This window comes from Natator depressus, chromosome 6 (assembly GCF_965152275.1).
Source record: "Natator depressus isolate rNatDep1 chromosome 6, rNatDep2.hap1, whole genome shotgun sequence".
Taxonomy (NCBI): domain Eukaryota; kingdom Metazoa; phylum Chordata; order Testudines; family Cheloniidae; genus Natator; species Natator depressus.
The window spans coordinates 42,370,832-42,385,979 of record NC_134239.1 but is presented as its reverse complement, the minus strand read 5'-3'; the positions used below and the strand labels follow the sequence as shown (position 1 = coordinate 42,385,979).

Genomic DNA, 15,148 nt, shown 5'->3' with positions numbered 1-15,148 from the left:
ATTTAAAAGGCAGCTAACCTTTTAACTTTATTTCAATTTGTTACAAAACAAATTTGGCCAAAATCTGAAGTGGTGTAACAGATACAACTCCACTGAAAGTAAAGGAGTTGTGTCTGTTTGCACCAGTAGTGAATTTGAACCAGTGTTTCCAAGGAGCAGTCCCTGGAAACTTGTGCTTTTCAATGCTGTTTAAAACGTTTCTTTAGCAACGTAGAGTGTCTAATATCCCTGCATTACTGAGAGCCTGAACTGGCCAGAAAACAATGGGATTGTTTATTCAATATTAAATGCTGAAGGTCACAAACAAGATGAATGCCAGGTGCATATTTTTTATACACTGCTCCAGTTCCTTCACACGTAACTGTACACATATGCATGCACATTCCTACTAACCTATGTGACTTAATACATCAACGTGATGGATTAACATTTTCCCAAAGGAGTAATTTAGGGCCTGATCCCTCAGCCCCTCCATACATGTAACACCAGCTGACTTTAATGGAAGTGCTGAATGAGGGCGGGCTTTCATGATCCAGCCAAACCTTATTTACTCTTTATGAGTGAAATTCAGTCCTGTGCCTAGGGATGAATTTCACCCTCTTGGTGTGGCCCACTGGAAGACTAGACATTGGAGGGAAGTGGGAGGCCCTGGAGGCACTGCATAATTGTGTGAGAAAGGAGGAGACAACTGGGGGGATATTAGGAAGGTATGCTGGTTTCTTCACACTGAGGATCACTGATGTTCCTTTCATTATATGCAATGGTGCCTAGCTAAATTGGTCATTGTGCCTTACGTGCAAATACTGAAAAAAAGAAAAGAAAAAAATTATAAGATGTTCATGGTGAAGAAATGGGACTATTGATGGCCCAAAGGCAACGGAGAGAGGGAACTGGGGGCGTACTGAAGATATGGAAAGACTACGGAGGGAGCCTCAGATAGCTCTGATAGTTCATAAGAATTAGAAATTGCTATACTGGATCAGCTCAACGGTCCATGTAGTCCAGTATCCTGTCTCTGACTGAAGCAGCTGGTACAACCTACTAAGAAAGATATAAGAAACTCTGCATGAGGTAGGTGAAGTTTCCGAAAGCTGGAGGTTAGTTTATGCCCTGAAGCATGCATCCAAAGCCCTTGTTCATGTTTTAATATGTATTACAACAACTCTGAAGATTCTTATCATATATACATTCAGTCTTTCTGTGAATCCTTTTATGCTCTTGACTTTAATCACATCTTGTGGCAATGAGTTCCACGGGCTAGAAACAGTGTTCCTTTCATCCATTTTGAATCTGCCACCTTTTGGTTTCATTGAATGTTTCAGTATTATGAGATGGAATGAACAGAGATCACCAACCAGATCAGCATCAGAGCCCTGACCATGGGAGGTGTTTTGTAACCGGAGTTGAGTGCACTGTGCACCACACAGGATTTCTGGATTCTTCACCTCTCTCTCAACCTTTTGAGGCAATGCCCAACTCTGTTGCAGAGCTGTCTAGGGTCAAGAGTCTCAAATTCTTTTTCCTATAAGTGACTGCAATGTCAGCAGTATCTCTGCAGATGCAAAAGATAATACACTGCTCGCTCTCTCTCTCTCTCACACACACACGTGCGTGCACACATCCTCCTGAGCACAGTCAGCTCTACAAAGGCAGTCATAAATCTGTTTATATCCTCACTAACAAATAAGGAATAGCATTGCTGACAGGAAATTCAGTGACATCACAATATAAGCCAGGGTGCAAAGTCAAGTCCAGCATGCTGGCCTGGGAAGAGAGACAATAGCTGGGTTATGAAGATGGAATAGCACTTTTTTCAATTTGCTGTTACTCTAAAGAAAACCTTCTGAAAAGGGAATGGACTTTCCACTTAGTGTACTTACAGTCACGACTATTATCTGCCTCACATGCAACATGACTTAAGGCACAATGGCAATAAAACTCAACAGGAATTTTAGTCTCCTAGAGCAGTTTCTCAAATGTTTTGTGCTGGCGACCCCATTTGGACTTAAAAAAAAAAAAAAAAAAGTCATCCCCAATCGAAAAAATCGCGACCTCCTACCTTCAGCCCCGTAGGGCTCAGGGCAGGGGCTCCAGCACCCTTTTTGGCACACATCTCCAGCTCTGCTGACCCCTTCGAAACGGAGTCACAACCCACAGTTTGAGAACTGCTATCCTAGAGTAAAACTGGGGTGAGTGGAGAGAGCAGAAAGTTAAAGTGAAATAACAAAGCTTTTACAGTGTAACTTCAGAGCAGGGTTAAAACTTAGTGCTGGGGAAAATCTTTTAATATTTAAAATAAATTGACAATTAATTAAAATATTTGTGTTTTGTTTTAATGATGACTGTTAGTAACACTCCTCCTTCTCAACTGCTTGCTCTAAATCTAACAACTTTCAAGACTGAGCACCAATTTTTCCTATCATGGTACTGATCCTATGCCCACTGACTTTGGTGGAGGACGATGAAGCTCCGTAGCAGTGCAAAATGCAGATGAAATGAAAATATCTATCCTTCTGCATTTTGTATTTCTGTATTTTAACAAAGTTATATTTAGTAAGAGAGAAAGTTTGTGACCTCCCATGCCAAGTTTCAGCTTAGAGTAAGTTTTTACAGACAAGCCATAAACTAGAGCCCTGCGTGAGACTTTTAAAATCCTGCTCCCACTATTATGGCAGAGAGTTCTGTGGGATCCCAGGCCTGCTGCAGGGCTCTACTATAAGTCCCCGAATTAGGAGTTCATAATGGAAAGGCAGACTGACATTTAACTAGAGTGGTGCTTATAACAACAGCTTTTACATTCGTGTTTTCTGGGAGGCTGAATGACCATAAAGTTAACATGCTGTATTTTCTGGTAATAAAAATCTGTTGAAAACAAAAGGTCATTTTATTTTATAACGTAAAAAGGAATTAGATTTGTATTGTATGGCCACGACAGTATAGGGACAGGAAAATTCTTAGAGGAGAAGTTGATATGTCAGGTGGCTGGGATTTTTTGTTTTCAACTCTTTAACCATGTTTGCAGGTCATAACCTGTAGTCACCTATTGCTGTACACTATAGATTTTAATACAGGTTCCCAACTTCAGACAATCTGATGTGATAAAAATCTGAAACTTACAGTAGCCCATTATATGGGCAAACTATTCATTTTATATTCACCTCCTTGTTGTGTCAGTGCAGAGGTCATCTAAAGAGGGGGGTCTAATTAATCAAGCTGTCAGAGCCAATGAGGAGGAGCATGCTAATAGGACTTTTATTTCACCCAGGAAAGCAGCGGTCTGACAGGAACTAGAAAATATGGCCTTGGTGTTGCTGTTTATTAGCAATGCTGAGATCAGTGGTAATGGGAGCCAAGCATCTTATGTTTGATAAAGCGCTGGACGTCAAGAACCAGCAGCAATCAGAAATTAGACTGACAAGGGCAAGACTCGCACAATATTAGTAGTTGATAAATACAAAACGAGGTTTGGCGAGGGACACAAATGAAAACATATTGTGAACTACCCTGGGCACATGCATGTTCAGATAGAAGGAAAGTGAGTCAAAAAACTGCCCAAGACCGGTCTCCCCCCACCCCATCGATTGCTTATAAAACTGGATTTCTTCCATATGCTTCAGTGCAGAGGGCTGGACAAGGTGACCTCTTGAGGTCCCTTCCAGCCTGACATTTCTATGATTTTTACACACACACCTGCACCCACCACAGTAAGGGGCCTGACCCAGGGAAAAGTAGTGTAGGCAGAGCTCTACTGCAATCAATGGTACGAGTCTCATTGACTTCGGGAAAGGGGCGGGGGCAGGATTTCACCCCTTCTCTACTGCCCGCATGTAAAAAAGCTGTTTTTTAAAAAAAACTAAATCATATGCCCACATCAAAAAGGAATACTAGCATATCTAAAAGTGCCTGGATGTGAGGCACAAGAGATGTTCACAGATATTAGGCGAGCACTGGACTCATGTCAGCAGCAGCAGCATTTGCTGTATGTGTGATATGTAAAGTTTGACATTAATTATTTTAGTAATGCACCCCTATGTGAGTCCTCAATCTGCAGTGTATTTTATACTTCAGGCCAGGGTAGTTTTTTTTATAATTAACTACTTTCTCAAGACTTTTTAATTAATTTTTTTTTTACAAGACCATTATTTCCAAATGGAGAGAGAGAGAGCGCATTAAATAGCCTTCTCAACAGAGAGGCACATGGATTCACAATTGCGTTGGATAATATAATCAAAATCCTGCCCATAGTAACATCCTTTGGCAAGGTTTAAGCCAAATGCCTAGCACCAGAAAAAAGATATATGCTGCAGAGGACAAACATGAGACATTGCTGGGATATAAAACTCGATTGAGAAAGGGAGGTAGACTGAAACTTCTGTGTTGAGGGAGGAAGGCTCTAATGTTTATGGCTGCTAGTGTGGATCCAATTATCTTCATCCTGAATTGTCTCTTCCCCCCCCTGAGAATACTCTATTGTCTGGATCTTCCTTTTGGAGCCAGCCATAAACATTTGTCATCCGAGGTTGCAGAATCAAGTTCTGTAGCCTCTAACTGATGTGACCCAGCTGAAGGCAGCTGAGCACAACCTCTGTTGTGACAATGAACAAGGGTACAAGTTAGTTCCCACTCTAATAGCGGCTGCTGTGATGTGGACACCTGTCCAGTATTAAGTGGATTAAAACAATAAAACTTCTACATAAGCCAAAGCCGTCATCAGATGGTAACAGCTTTTGTGCAGGGCTCATCTGGGCTAGATTTGAACTGGTGACCTAGAAATAAAGTATTAAGCCACGCTTAAATGAAGCATTTTTTGTAATAAACAAATCTGAAGGATCTTCCACTGTTCATGATGTCCTTTTGGAAATGTTAAAATAAAATTTACCTCTTATACCCTTACCAGTTTTATACTACTTATTTTAACATACATTACACTCATCACCTTTATCTTATGGCACACTAGCCAATTTGGCTTTCCTGTTTTTACTCTCTGATTTTCTTGAATACCACAACTGACGCCAGAGCAATTCTGGGAATGGGTTTTGAAAATTACCACATGTATCTTTTGCAAGCAACCTCTGCAGCGGTTTAAAAAAACCAAAAAACAAACAAACAAAAAAACACAACCTAAATATTGCTGGGTCAGACATTAAGAGTGGCTGTGGGGTTCATTTTTACATTGCTCAGTGGCAGAAATGTGGTAAAAAATATGTATTTTAACTCCAAACAGTGTTCTTCACCAGATTATTACAACTGTAAAGTAGGTCAAAAATTTGAAACTATTTTAACCAACAGTGTCCTTTTAGAGTGCACTTAAGAGTTTTTTCCCCTGTTCTTGAAAGCTTAGTGATCTTATCACTCTGCTGCGTCACTCAATTAATATGAACTAACCAGTCTATTATTAAATTATAACTCTAATGGGCCAAATTTTGCCCTTACAAAATCCCTAGGAATATACTGGGCCAGAGCTTCAACTGGTATAAATTGGTGTAGTGCCGTATAGACTTCACGTATATAGCCTACACTTTGTGACTGGCTAATCAAAACTAAGGGCATAATTTAATTCTACAAAGTAAAGAACCCATGGCAGTATATGAAAAGAACAGAGGATGTCTTTGCCAACATCCCTACCCCGAACGATAGGCTCTGGTGTCCAAGACTATATGTAAATTATTGTGGAGTACATACTGGCTGCCCATTTTGCTGCCCTCTTGCCTGACTAAAGATGCCATGAACCAAAGTAACCGAGAATTCCATCCCTTGAAAAATATTCATTTCCTGCCTGGGTTTTTTATAATGCCACACTTTGTTTACTATATTTGTTTAGCCTGAGTGTGACCAAACCAATCGTTTCTTCAAAGGCTTCATAAAAATGCCTTCTTCAGATTGCCTGCTTACCTTTCCAGGGCTATTGTGGTTTTAAAAGGAAAAAGGAATCTTCACCTTAATCCCAATGACATTGCTATAGGAACCTTATTTACAGTATGAGAAAAAAATTCCTTTCTTACAGCCTCATTAAATCTAAGCCTCATTTAACTAGTGGGACATTTTTACAATGGGCTTACTGACATACTGTGATAAATGGGTGTATAACATCCTTCAACAATAGCCATGGCCTTAGCCATAACCACAATGTGTATAAACACTGCATTGGGTTTAACAATGCACAGTCCTGAATAGTAGGAAGTAAAGTAAAACAGAACACAAACATTTTTACTAATCCTCCCTCCCCCTCTTTTTGGTGGGAAAAGGAACATCCACCAAAAAATTATGAGAATTAAAAAGTTGATGTTTCTAAAAAGTACAGGAGCCCTTTGAAATCCTGACCCAGGCAGGAAGCTTTCCTGAAATTTGATTCTTTTAAGATAAGAGTTGGCAGCAAGATGAAAGCAGCCCTACCCTTCTCCTCCTCCTCCTCCTCCTCCCTTTCCCCCCTCCCCTCCCACCATGTCATAAAAATTAATGGAACTGGCTTATGAATACATGCAACTCACCCACCATTCACGAGCCACACAGGTGCCTATTTGTCCTGAAATATCAGTATTAGGTTACTGTGCAAATCAAAATAACTGTTAGCCAGCATGAACTTGATCCAAGAAAACAATGAGGGCCAGAGTAAGGTTTTTAGAGAGTTTTAACAAACTTTACAAACTTCAGTGTAATGCGTGGAATTAGAGGACTTCTCTGTGGGGTCTGTGCTTTCAAAACACTGGGCACCTTTGCAATGCATTTATCACTTGCTGTGGAAAGGAAGGCGGCCAGGGGTGCCATAATTATACTATGAACTAAAGTTTATTTATCCATCTCAATTGCTTTCCTGCTCATAGCTGGCCTCTTATTTAATTTAATATAAAATATCACAATGCTGGACATGGTGAAGCTACAGTGTTTACACGGGAGACTACACTCTGACATTCTGTCTAAATGAAATTTCCCAGTTGTCCCAAACACTTTTTATCTTGCTTCCAAGCTAGCAGTTTGAAATGTCACTACATACTGTCACAATGACAAATGAGCAAAGGACTAGAAAACCATCTTGCTGGTTCCCCCAGTGAAGCAAGCCTGGGAAATGTGAAAACATATTTTGCATGCTGGCTTTTGGTCCACCCCCAAACCTTAAAATGTAACTGAGACAAGTATTAGGACTTGGCTTCATTCAAAAATCTGGTTAGGAAAACACCAGAAAATATGAATACGCTAAGGGCTCAATCCTGTAAATTACTTCTACCTTACTGCCGTGAGTAGTCTCATTATTGCAGTAAAAACAATGCATCAGTACTAAGAGTTCAAATGATTGATCCATAAGTGACCTTATTAGGTACTGTAAATTACTTAGATTGAGTCTTGGGTAATCAGATATGAATGAAAAATTGAAGAAAGCCCCTTCTACGAAACTTATGTTTCATAAACAAATGCACTGTGGCTAGATTCTGCTTCCACTGAAGTCCATGGGAGATATGCTGGCAGAGAGGAAGGCTGGGGATTTCATGTGACCCATACACAACCTTTATGTTACCCTGGCTATAGCATGGGCTATACTGATTGTGGACTTGAAAGCAACAATATTGAATATTTTATGAGAAGTTTGTCAAGAGCCCTAACAGCAATATAATGGCTGCTTTCTTATAAGCACTGCACAAGTTCAGTAGAAAATAATCTGAAAGGTCTGCAGAATTTCCAGGTATTGATACATAATTTTGTATTAGGTGTCAGATTTTATATATATCTACCATATTAGTTACCATTCTGAACTGGCATGAGGTCAGACTGTATCATGAATATCTGGATCCAAGTTTTCTGACATTTTGAACTAGAATTCTTCAGTAGAAGTTGTGCTACCTTTTAAGAAAACTGTTTCAGAAGGGTTTCTCATGGACTTAACTATTTCAAGCAGCTGTCTCTATTGCTCTTACATTGACAGCATACAAGTGAAAAAGGTAAATAACTGATTTAGTTTGTCTTTTTGAGATCAAACTGTGTTGGTCTTCATTCCTATTTGGAAGGATTTAATCTTTAGGGGGAAAGAAAAAAACAAAAAGACTTTTAAGGTGAAATCCTGGCCCCACGCAGTTAAGGAGAGCTCTGTCATTGACTTCAGTGGGGTCTGGATTTCACCTCTGGAATGTTTTCCACAATCAGCATATGATGTTGAACTCCTATTTTCCCCATGCAAAGGCAACCAGCATTTTAAAAAACAAATCACTGATCCACTGTCACTGGCTTCAGTCCTGCAAACACTTAAGCTGATGCATAACTTTACTCACATGTGCAGTTGCTTTGAAACCAATGGGACTATCTGCACATGTAAAGTTAATCATGGGTGTAAGTACTAGCAGGACTGGGGCCTCAAATAGTGAAACTGGTCTAAACCTTTTATGTATCACATTCCAGCTGTAGTCAAGAAAATAAATGGCTGAACTTGACTGAAATATCTCAGTCCTTAATCAGGGCAGAGCTCCAGCTAACTTAATAAACTAGTCCTGTTTTCTTTGAGTTCCGCCTGACTAAGGTTTTTAGGTGAGGGACTAATTCTAAAGCCCACTGACATCAATGGGCTTTGGATCAGGCTCTGGGTGGCCAGATATACAAAAGTACTTAGGCAGCTAGCTGCCAAATGGGATTTTCAGGGGTTCTCAAACTTCATTGCACAGCAGCCCCCTTCTGACAGCAAAAATTACTACATGACCCCAGGAGGGGGGACCGAAACCTGAGCCCTGGGTGGGGGGCCAAAGCCGAAGCCCAAGGGCTTCAGCCATGGGCGGGGAGTCTGTAACCTGAGGGCTTCAGCCCTGGGGCCCCAGCAAGTCTAACGCTGCCCTGCTGACCCCATTAAAACGACCCACTTTGGGATCCTGACCCACAGCTTGAGAAATGCATTCTAACCTGCTTAGGCACTTTTGAAAATCCCAGGAGGCACCTGTCTGCATCTTTAGGTGCCTGTACACCTTAGTAAATCTGGCCCTGGGTCATCAACAAAGACTCTGGACCAGATTCCCAGCTGAGTTATGCCAATTTACGCAAGCTGAGAATCACAACCATCTTGGTTATTTTTCAATCAGCTTAGTTTCCCCCTTTCCTTGACCCAATTTCTGACCCCAAAGCATACCGGCCTGACATTTTGTTAGACACCCTTCATTTTGTCAGGCTTTGTCCCTTTCTTCCCCTCTCTCTCTCAAACATTTGGGAGTTCTCTACTTATTAGCAGTAGACATCCATGATAAAACACAGAACACACCCCACCCCCCACCTCTACTGATGTTACACGGATGTTTTAATGAAACTGAGCTCAAGCTGTAGGAAATGGTGATTCCAAACCGGAGTTGCTACATAATATGACCACAGTAGCATTTCTTTTAAAAACTATAGACAGAAATACTGTTCTTCCTAAAGGGGAATGGAGCAAATTATCAGAGGCTTTCACTTACCTTGCTCACCCAATGATACTTTTCTATTGCAAATGATACTCTCAGTGGAATTCATTTAAGAAGGAATTGTTGCTATAGGGTAACTATAACAGATAATATGGGTATTATGCTAGCACAATATCTTTATAGCAGACTGATGACAGAATTCTTTTTTAAAAAGTAGAGTGTTTTTAAGATCTGGTAAAAAGAAAATGTGCACAGATTCTTCTTGACTGACGGAACATAAGAATGGCTATACTGCATCAGGACAGTGGTCCATCTACTTCAGTGTCCTGTCTTACAACAGTGGCCAGTGCCAGATGCTTCAGAGGAAACAAACAGAACATGGCAATTTATTGAGTGATCCATCCCCTGTCATCCAGGAAGATCTCCGTTGATGCTGGCAGGTTAAATATCATTCTCAGCTTCTGGAAGTTTGGTCCTAGAGATGTGTCGTCTTTCATAAAACAACACATCACTATTACTACACTTACTGAACCTCATCTGAAGCCGATGGGAATCTCTCCACTGACTTCAATGGGTTTTGAATTAGACCCATCATGTATATTTGTATATAATGTAAATGTAATCTGCTTTTTGTATTCTTTATGGCCTAGCTTTCATTTATTCTTCAAAAACTAAAAATCTTAAATAATATTCATTCCAGTTCAATATCCTATGTTAATTAGGAACTATTAAGCATATAGTTTAAAAGTGGGTATCTGTAATAACTCTTACTGGGCCACCATATCAGAATAGTGGGGAGTGATGTCATATGTTGGGCACAAAGCACCGAGAGTCAAGACTTCCAGGCTGTTGATTTCAATGGGATTGGATTTCACCCTAGCTGACTACTGGCAAGGCACTTCACATTTTTGTGCTTTTGTTTATACATCTGTAAACTACGCATAACAACACCTACCTGCCTCTGAGTTGTTGTGAGGTTTAATTCATTAACCTTGGTAAAATGCTTTGAGTTCCTAAAAGAGGCAGTACAAGGGCCACATTCAATGCCCATTGAAATCAATTAAAAGATTCCCAAGAACTTCAGTGAACTCTGTACCAGATCTTGAGTGTAAAGCAGCAGCTTCTATAAACCAGCAAAATTTTACATGAACCCCCCCTCATAATTATGTTAACTGATTATCACTGTAGAACATAATAAAATGAGAAATGAAAAGAGATCTATACAGAATGCATAACAGAGAAGCAGAAACAGAAAGAAGGGCTGAATCCTGCAAACACTTTGTTCATATGAGTAGTTCCACTCAGTTCATGTTATGAACACAGTTACGTACACACACAAGGATTTGTAGGATTGGATCTTACACACACACACACACACTTTTTTTTCCCCTCTTACCAGACATAAATGTCTTGATATCACTTTCGAACATAATTTCTATCTCATCTATTCAAGTCTCGTAGGAACACCACCTGCATTACAGGAACATGTTTTGAAAGGGGCAGGGACTGGTATATAGCAGCAAATCCTTCTCTGCTGTTTTAGCAATAAAGTGAACACCACTGGAAAGCACAAAATAACTGAGTCCTGGTATTTTGATGTCCTCCCCTGGAGAGTCTTGACTCCAATACCACAGGAAACGGGGACACCACCTCTTATACAGCGGGGCTCTGCAAACTCACTGCATGTTGGGATCCCAAACTGGGAAGTCATGGTCCTTGAAATACCAAGTATGTGAACTTGTGCAAGTTTAAACAGCAACTCTTCATTCTGAACAGTGAAGAGCTGAGTGTATCCAGCGGGAGCCGTGGAATAATAAGATTAGATTTACTGCTCACATCCGAAGGACAATTCTAAGGTTCTCAGGGTTCAGAGTAACAGCCGTGTTAGTCTGTATTCGCAAAAAGAAAAGGAGGACTTGTGGCACCTTAGCGACTAACCAATTTATTTGAGCATAAGCTTTCGTGAGCTACAGCTCACTTCATCGGATGAAGCTCACGAAAGCTTATGCTCAAATAAATTGGTTAGTCTCTAAGGTGACACAAGTACTCCTTTTCTTTCTAAGGTTCTCAGCAATCCTAAGGGCTGGTGTTTTGAAGACGCATCATGTTAACTCTAAAACTCAGCACCTAGAATGCAACATCAAGAATCAACAGTCTCTATAAACTGGAGATTACCCTTTCTAGCCAGTATTTGCAGTTATGTATTAAAATCTAATCACCTAAAACGTTACCATCTGGAAAAGGACACCCTCAATATATTTACATACAAAAGCTATGTTGTATTACCTGAAAGCTGTGATGTTACACTGACAAAAGCAAAGAACAATTAAACTTCATCACAACCAGAATAATGTTAACTGTCCAGAGTTTTATTTACCAGTTGCCACTTAGAGACATAGGCTTTGCCAACAAGGATCAGACCGATGGTCTATGAGTTGGGTATAGTCTCCAGTGGTGATCAATCCATCAGCACATCAAAAGATGGTGCGGGGGAAAAAAACCAGCATTCATTGCAATTGAACTTATTGCCCCTGAAGCATGATATTTGGTTACTCTTAATATGAATGATTAAAAGTATTACAGGTCATAAAATCGTCCAGCCATTTTTTAAAAATCAGCATAATGTCCGTGGGTGAAATCCCACCCTGTTTTGTGACGGTGCATTGAAGGAGAATGTAAAGCCCCTTCCAGAGAGTACCAAGGTAAAACAGCTATGAAGACGTAGCTACTGTGCTTGCCAGCATTCCACAGCCATATAGCATTGTGGTCTGCCAGCTGAGCGCATGACCACCCTCCCGACTCCAGAGCTACTATTCAGTAAATGGCATGAGCTTATTAAAGTGTATGTCCCCCAAGCCTCAACCCTTCTTGTGCTAAGGTTGGTTTGAAAAGCATCATACCAGCCAGCACTTCTCTTGCCACACTATCAGCAACTTAATTCCAGCAAGGAAAAGCAGGGTGTAGCTTGCTATGGAATTATCCTTTTTAATCTGTCGTGTTTTCTGTATATTCCTATCATTTCATGATTCATGACTGAAGAATGCTGATGCTTTCACGGCTTTATCAGCCTCAAAAGAATTCCTGGCTTTACCAGCTGGTCATGTGTGTGTGTGTGTGTGTGATTCCATTTATTTTTAAATATTTTTTTAATGTGGTAGAATGTTTTTTTAATGTGTAGCTTTAAATAATTAAGAACTAAAATTAAAAAGAAACATAGTGCAATATGGGCCATATGATCTGCAGGCAACCATTAGCATAACAAAGCTTTTTCGTGTTTCTCTGATGTAACTAAACTGAACTCTATATACTCTCTAAGCAGCTCAGAGCACAGGGTTCAGAGAAAGGAGCAGATACAAGAGACACAGATCAGGGGTTCGCAGACTTTTTTACTGGTGACTCCTTTCACACAGCAAGCTTCTGAGTGCGACCCCCCCCCCATACATTAAACACACATTTTTAAATAGTTAACACCTTTATAAATGCTGGAGGCAAAGTGCGGTTTCAGGTGGAGGGTGATAGGTCGCAACCCTACATGTAATAACCTCGTTACCCCAAGGGATGCCGACCCCCCCAGTTTGAGAACCCCTGACACAGATGGACAGGCGGGTTGTGTGCATGTGTATTTGTTAGTTGTCCAAACTCATCAGTAAGTTTACCACAAAGAGGGCTTCACCAGAAAGTGCTAGAGTTACCGTAATCAAACAATTTTACTATCAGTGTGTTAATTTGCAAATATTAGTGTATTTCCCCTCCGCTCTCAGTGCTTTTCCATACCAGATACAGTCCACTTAAATCTCTGGTTTCTATAATGCATTTATAGTACCACCCAGTGCTCCGAACTGTACTGCATGCTCTCTTTCTACACCTTGCTGCTGATTATCTACTTTATCCGCTCAGGAAGAAATTTCAGCAAAACTCTTCCTCTGGTCACTGATATCTCTGGGAACCAAATCCATTAAGATATTTCTGACCCCCTACTCGTGCTATTTTAACTGTCTGCTGTACAGGAAGCAACTGATAAAAATAGGATTACAATGCCCTTACAGATGAACTAGCAAGAGGCTTGATTGTGATTGATGCCTGAATAAATATACACTAGCAGACCCTACATTTCAACACAGCTTTTGATAGAAGGTGGAAAGGAGTATAAGGTTTTCACTGCCTAGACGGCAGTATTCTTTTCTCAAAGAAACCTTTGGAAAGAACCTAACCACTATGGAAGCTCCTGGGGTATTTCGTTTGTTTTAACCTCTTGTTCTTTCATTTTAAAGTACCAGGTTGTTCGTTTTTTTAATTATAAATTATTTTGTAGTGGGTCAGGGTGTGTTTGTGTCTTCTCTAGATTCACCCGAGCATTTGAATGCAGCTCTAAATTCTGTCAACGTTTTGGAATTGTTCAGTTCTGAGGTTTATCAGAGAGAGAAGGAACAGCCAAAGAGTTCAGAACTGGATCCAAACTTTCATGGAGTTTGCGATCTGTAGTTATGGTTCAGGATTTTTGTTTTTTGGCCAGGGTGTGTGTGGTTCGTAACTAAATTGCATTGATGAACTCAGTGGGAATGATGGAAGTCACTGAGAGACAATGTATAGACTTCTTTCTGGGCAACCATTTTAAAATAATGTAACTTTTCCCTTTTTTCAGTAGCCAGCAACTTTGTACCTTACTATCAAATCTGTCCTTCCTCCTTCCTCCCAGGACAGAGAATCAGTGAGTGGGTGCTGTTTTAAGTTCTGCTCTTTTTTAAAGCAAATATTCTAGAAGTATTTAAGGTGCAGTAGAAATAAAATACATCGAGTTTGCTGCTTCCTTTTGATAGCAGCAAGAGGGCACAATGTTTCCATCAAAATATTTGGGATGTTTTTCCTAGCAATGCTCCCCTAATATTTCAATATAGATTCAAGTTGACCTGCAAGCATTGTTTTAATGAACTAATTATCAAGTACTGTGCTTATTGCCTCAAATAGCAATTGCAAGAGGTCAACTCAACACAGGGCTCATATTTATATTTCAGTTTTGGAGAGGATTGTGTGATTTCAGGACACTTTCATTATCAATTCCAAATAGCACAAGCACTCCAACAGTCCCTATAAAATGCCATTTTTTTCATTCTGTAAAAATAGACACCTGTTTAGCTCGCCAGTGCCAGGATGGAGGCAAAGCACTTCAGCAGGTATGTAACTTAAATAACATGAAGAGTCCCATTAACTTCAACGGAACCATTCACTTGTTCAGAGTTAAGCACACATTAAATCAGGAGTTCTCAAACTGGGGATTGGGACCCCTCAGGGATTCATGAGGTTATTACATCGGTGGTTGTGAGCTGTCAACCTCCACCCCAAACCCCACTTGCCTCCAGTATTTATAATGGTGTTAAATATATTAAAAAGTGTGTTTAATTTATTTGGGGGGTCGCACTCAGAGTCTTGCTGTGTGAAAGGGGTCGCCAGTAAAAAATGTTTGAGACCGACTGCATTAAATGCTTTGTTGAAATGAGATCCAAATCACCCTACTGAAAATAAAGTAATAGTAATTCTTAGCACTTTACCTGTCTTAAGCACTCCACAAGCATTGACTCGTTAATCCATCCCTCACAATACCCCTGTGAAGTAAGCATGTAAGTATTGTTAGCCTGTTTTGCAGACACGGAAACTGAGGCAAAGTTTTTCCCCAAGGCCTGCAAGCCAGTATCAAAACCAAGGATTTGAACTCGTGACTTCCTAACCTCTTAACCATGTACTGAGTCCTCCAGACACCCAAACAGCATTAGACTGGAGCACAGGCG

The 15,148-nt window shown here is 40.3% G+C and overlaps 1 protein-coding gene across 2 annotated transcripts in view; it reads right to left on the bottom strand.

The window, feature by feature from the left end:
• Positions 1-15,148, bottom strand: part of MPPED2 (metallophosphoesterase domain containing 2) — a 129,890-nt gene that overhangs the window by 18,956 nt on the left and 95,786 nt on the right. The window lies entirely within an intron of this gene.